This window comes from Mirounga leonina, unplaced genomic scaffold (genome assembly GCF_011800145.1).
Source record: "Mirounga leonina isolate KUSES-001 unplaced genomic scaffold, KU_Mleo_1.0 Mir_173, whole genome shotgun sequence".
Taxonomy (NCBI): domain Eukaryota; kingdom Metazoa; phylum Chordata; class Mammalia; order Carnivora; family Phocidae; genus Mirounga; species Mirounga leonina.
Window position 1 is genome coordinate 8,837,278 of NW_023270447.1, and position 6,145 is coordinate 8,843,422.

The 6,145-nt window shown below is 38.7% G+C and overlaps 1 pseudogene; it reads left to right on the plus strand.

Annotated features, from left to right (window-relative positions):
* Positions 1 to 4,630: 4,630 nt before the first annotated feature.
* LOC118020171 lies at positions 4,631 to 5,552 on the plus strand (annotated as a pseudogene).
* The last annotated feature ends 593 nt before the right edge of the window (positions 5,553 to 6,145 follow it).

Consider the following 6,145-nt stretch of genomic DNA (forward strand, 5'->3'; position numbering starts at 1 on the left):
ACCCCACCCTTCAGCAACCACCACCTTGATCAGTCAGAAGCTATCAACAATGAGGCAAGACCCCCCACCAGCAAAAAGATGATGACATACTGAAAGCTTAGATGATGGTTAGCACTTTTTTTAAGATGTATTTATTTATATTAGACAAAGAGAGAGCAATGAGTGATGGGGAGGAGTAGAGGGAGAGGAAGAGAGAGAATCTCAAGCAGTTTCCTTTCTCAGTGCAGAGCCTGATGTGGGGCTCAATCTCACAAGCTTGAGATCATGACCTGAGCTGAAATCGAGCTGGATGCTTAACTGACTGAGCCACCCAGGTGTGCTGATGATTAGCATTTTTTAGCAATAGAGCATATTTTAATTAAGGTATGTATTTTTTTAGACATAATGCTATTGTACACTTAACAGACTAAAGTATAGTGGAGACATAACTTTCACATGCATTAAGAAATGCAAAAAATGATTTGATTTACTTTATTACAATATTTGCTTTATTGCCATGGTCTGGAATTGAGCCCACAATATCTCTGAGGTATGCCTGTACCTTTTCCCAAACCAATCAATTACAACCTTTCTTTACTGCAACACTATTCCAGAAGTTCTTAAATTTTGTCTGTTCATAACATCCTTAGGGTCTCAATTTTTTTTTCGTGATATTCATAGGCCAAAAGAAATACTCAACCATTCTATTTATTTAATAATTAGTTTCTTAAAACTTAATGTTTATATCCTTAAAGTGTAGTAGCTATTTGAAAAATAAATGTGCATAAATTGAAAAAATATTTTTATTTCACTCTTAAATAATCTCACTAACTTATTAATGGGATGTGTGTGCCCATTGAGTGCTGCACTACTTGTTAATCATCTTTGAATGAGATTGGATGTTGCCACCCTCATTTTCTCTTTCAAATTGATTTTTGCATGGTAATTGCTTTTAAAATGTTTTTTCTTAAGACTATTTTTAGAGCAGTTTCAAATTCACAGCAAATTTGAGAGCAAGATACAGAGATTTTCCATTTCCCCCATGCCCCACCCAGGCGTAGCCTGCCCTATTATCAGCATCCCCTACCAGAGTAGTACTTTTATTACAGTTGATGAACCTATGTCAACACACTACAATCACCCAAAGTCCATATTTACATTAAGGCTTACTCTTGGTGTTTTACATTTTATGGGTTTGGATCAATGTATAATAACACGTATCCATCATTATGGTATCATATAGTGTGTTTTCACTGCCCTCAAAATCATCTGAGCTCCATCTATTCATCCCTCTCCCCTCCTCCAATTCCTGGCAATCACTAATCTTTTTGTCTTCATAATTTGCCCATCCAAAAATTTCATGTAGTTGAAATGACATAGTAGCCTTTTAAAATTGCCTTCCCCACTTAGTAATATGCATTGACATTTCTTCCATACCTTTTCATGACTTGATAGCTCATTTTATTTATTTATTTATTTATTTATTTATTTATTTATTTAGAGCAAGCAGGTGGGGGAGGGGGGTAGAAGGAAAAGGAGAGAACTTTAAGCAGATTCCCTGTGGAGCACAGAGCCCAACTAGGGCTCCATCTCAGGACCTGAGATTATGACCTGAGCTGAAACCAAGAATCGGATGCTTAACGGACTGAGCTGTGCCCCACTAGCTCATTTCTTTTTAGATCTGAATAAGATTCCATTGTCCAGATGTACCACAGTTTATTTATTTATTCACTTACTGAAGGACATATTGGTTGTTCCAAGTTTTGTCAATTATAGTTAAAACTGCTATCAACCTCCATTTGCTGGTTTATACATGGACAGCTAATTTTAACTCCTTTGGGTAAATACCAAGGGGTATTGAGTGCTGGATTGTATGGCAAGAGTAAGAGTAGTTTTGTAAGAAAGCACCAAATTGTCTTGCAAGTGGCTGTACCATTTTGTATTCCCACCAACAATGAATAAGTTCTTGTTGCTCCATATCCTCACCAGCATTTGGTTTTGTCAGTGTTCTGGATTTTGGCCATTTTAATGGGTATGTAGTGGTATTTCATTGTTTTAATTTATATTTCCCTAATGGCATATGATGAGGAACATCTTTTCATATGCTTATTTGCCATCTGTGTATCTTCTTTGGTGAGATATCTGTTAAGGATTTTGGGCCATTTTTTTTAAATCTTTTTTTTTAATGTTTTATTTATTTATTCATGAGAGTCAGAGAGAGAGAGAGAGAGAGGCAGAGGGAGAAGCAGGCTCCCTCAGGGAGCCCGATGCGGGACTCGATCCTAGGACCCTGGGATCATGACCTGAGCCAAAGGCAGACACTTAACCATCTGAGCCACCCAGGCGCCCCTGGACCATTTTTTAACTTAGATGTTTTATTTTCTTATTGCTGAGTTTAAGAGTTCCTTGTATTTTTTGAATAACAATCCTTTATCAAATGTGTCTTTGGCAAAACTTTCTCCCAGAAAAGTTCCAGAATTAGAACTTTTCTAATTCTCTCGATGCTGTTTTTTGTAGAGCAGAAGTTTTTAATGTTAATGAAGTCCAACTTTATCAATTCTTTCTTTCATGGATCATGCCTTTGGTGTTGTATCTTAAAAAGTCATCACCATACCAAGGTCATCTAGGTTTTCTCCTATATTATCTTCTAGGAGTTTTATAGTTTTGAGTTTTACATTTATATCTATAATTGATTTTGAATTAATTTTGGGAAGGCTGTATGGTCTGTGTCTAGATTGGTGGTTTCTTTTGACCACAAAAAAACACCAGAAACCTAGCTTAGCAAACATGTTATCATCCAAAAGAATGTAGCACAATATAATATTGAAACTGTAAACTTCCTCAAGAAAGTATTTTACACAATGTTCAATAGGTGTTCTGTGTTGCTGAATTTCCTTTGAAAATGTAAAATGTCCTGGAGCACACCCGTGAAATCAATGAGGTATCCTGGAGTGCCTCGGGACGGTTTGGGAATCAGGACTATCTGCCATCGATGGAAAAACCAAGGTGCGTAAATGTATAAAAAAACAAACTACAGAGGATATTTGTAGTTATATAACACAAATATAGAATCAATATCTAGGATATATAAAGAAATCCTACAAATCAATGATAAAAGAGAAATACTCCAACAGAAAAATGAGTAAAAATCTTACATAATTTTCAGAAAATGTCCTAAAGTATTTCATAGGGGAAACATTAAAATGCAGTTAATCTCATTAACAATCAAGTAAATGCAAAGTAATACTATAATAGATACCATTTCATACTCGCTGTAATCAGTATCTATTACATATATTTAATACATTAAAATTATAAATAATTCTATTCCTCCAAAAGTGTAGAGCAAAGAAATTTTTATATACTGCTGGTAGGAGTATAAACTAGCACATTGACTTTAGGAATGAGTTTGGGATTGTCTGGTCAAGTTAGAAATTCACATATCCTATCAAATATGATTCTACTCCAAGTGCACACTCTTGATAAATGAATGCTCAATCATCCTAGGATACATATGTTGGTCATATTGAGAAAATGAAACAACCCAAATCCCTGTCAATAATAAATAATTAATTGTATATTCATGAAATTGCACACAATATTGCAAGGAAATGTGTAAACTATGCATTTGAATTTAAATAGTATCATGTCAGGGCACCTGGTTGGCTCAGTCGTTAAGCGTCTGCCTTCGGCTCAGGTCATGATCCCAGGGTCCTGGGATCGAGCCCCACATCAGGCTCCCTGCTCCGTGGGAAGCCTGCTTCTCCCTCTCCCACTCCCCCTGCTTGTGTTCCCTCTCTCGCTGTGTCTCTCTCTGTCAAATAAATAAAATCTTTAAAAATAATAATAATAAAATAAATAAATAAAAATAAATAAATAAATAAATAGTATCATGTCAAATGAAAGACACATAAAATATACGGTATATGATTCCATTGATACAAATTTCAAAAATGGACAAAACTAGGGACACCTGGCTGGCTCAGTCAGTGGAGCATGCGATTCTTGATTTTGGGGTTGTGAGTTCGAGCCTCACTCAGGGTGTACAGATGACTTAAAAATAAAATCTTTAATTAAAAAGTGGACAAAACCAGGGGTGCCTAGGTGGCTCAGTGGTTAAGTGGCTGCCTTCGGCTCAGGTCATGATCTCAGGGTCCTGGGATAGAGCCCCGCATCAGGCTCCCTGCTTCTCCCTCTCCCTCTGCCCACTTCTCCCTCTGCTTGTGTGTGCTCTCTCTCTCTCTCTCTCTGTCAAACAAATAAATAAAATCTTTAAAAAATAAAATAAAAATTTTAAAAAATGGACAAAACTAGTCTATACTATTTGTAATGCATAGATGGAGACTAAACAAAACAAGGGAATGACTGTCACAGAAGTCAGAGCAGTGGTATTTTATAGGGAGTAAGATGCTATGGAAAAGGGACAATTGGGAATAATTTCTGAGATTCTAACAATGTTATATATTTTGACCTAGGAGATGTTTACCCAGTGTTCAATTTGTAATCAGGCATTTAAGTGCACAATATTTTATTTTATGTTTTCTATGTATGTATTTTTTATCCTAATTTAAAAAATAAATAGATAGGTTCTCTTACATCATCTACTACCTAAGAGTCACCCTGTAAAAAGTAGCAACCTCTCCCTTTTCTCTCCGCCATCTGCTTGGCTGCCACAAAGCAGCAACCATAAGTGAACGCATCCCCATCCCTGTTGACCAGAGTGGTGTCCAGATTGGCAATGCCTGCTGGGAGCTCCATTGTCTGGAACATGGCATCCAGCCTGATGGTCAGATGCCAAGTGACAAGACCATTGGAGAAGAGATGACTCTTTCAATACCTTCATGCTGGGAGCATGTTCCCAGGGCAGTGTTTACAGACCTGGAACCCACAGTCATTGATGAAGTTCACACTGGCACCTACCCTCAGCTCTTCTACCCTGAGCAGCTCATCACAGGCAGGGAAGATACTGCCAATAAACTATGCCTGAGGGTACTACACCATCAACAAAGGGATCATTGATCTTGTGTTGGACCAAATTTGGAAACTGGCTGCTGACCAGTGCATAAGGTCATCAGGGCTTCTTGGTTTTCAACAGCTTTGGAGGGGGATCTGGATCCAGGTTCATCTGGAACATCTCTCTGTAGTTTATGGCAAGAAGTGCAAACTGGAGTTCTCCATTTACCCAGCCCTCCAAGTTTCCATAGCTGTGGTTGAGCCCTACAATTCCAACCCTCACCACAAACACCACCCTGGAGCACTCTGTGCCTTCACAGTAGACAATTTGGCCATCTATGATATCTGTGGTAGAAAATTCAATATTGAATGCCCAGCCTACACTAACTTGAATAAGTTGATAGGTCAAACTGTGTCCTCCATCATTGCTTCCCTCAGGTTTGTTGGAGCCCTGAATGTGGATCTGACAGAACTTCAGACCAACCTCATGCCCTATCCCTGCATCCACTTCCCTCTGGCTACATGTGCTCCTGTCATCTCTGCTGAGAAAGCCTACCATGAACAGCTTTCTGTAACAGAGATCACCAATGCATGCTTTGAGCCAGCCAACCAGATGGTGAAATGTGACCCTTGACATGGTAAATACATGTCTTGCTGCCTGTTGTACTGTGGGGATGTGTTATCAAAGATGTCAATGTGTCCTTGCCACCATCAAGACCAAGTGTACCATCCAGTTTGCGGACCGGTGCCCCACTGGCTTCAGAGTCAGCATTAATTACCAGCATCCCACTGTGTACCTGGTGGAGACTGGCCAAAGTACAGCGAGCTGTGCGCATCCTGAGCAACACCATAGCCATCGCTGAGGCCTGGGCTCACCTGGACCACAAATTTGACTTGATATATGCCTAGTGTGTCTTTGTTCACTGGTATGTGGGTGAGGGCATGGGGGAAAGAGAGTTTTCTGAGGCCCGCGAGGACATGGCTGCCTTTGAGAAGGATTATGAGAGGTTGGTGTGGATTCTGTTGAAGGAGAGGGTGAAGAAGAAGGAGAGCAATACTAAAGTTAAAAATGTCACAAAGGTACTGTTTTACAGGGAACCTTATTCTGTTTTGAACATCGAAAAGTTGTGCTCTGCTGAAACTGCTGAATCACAGACCTGTACCTCTGAAACAAATAATATATTATATGTTAAAAAAAAAAAAAAAAAGAAGA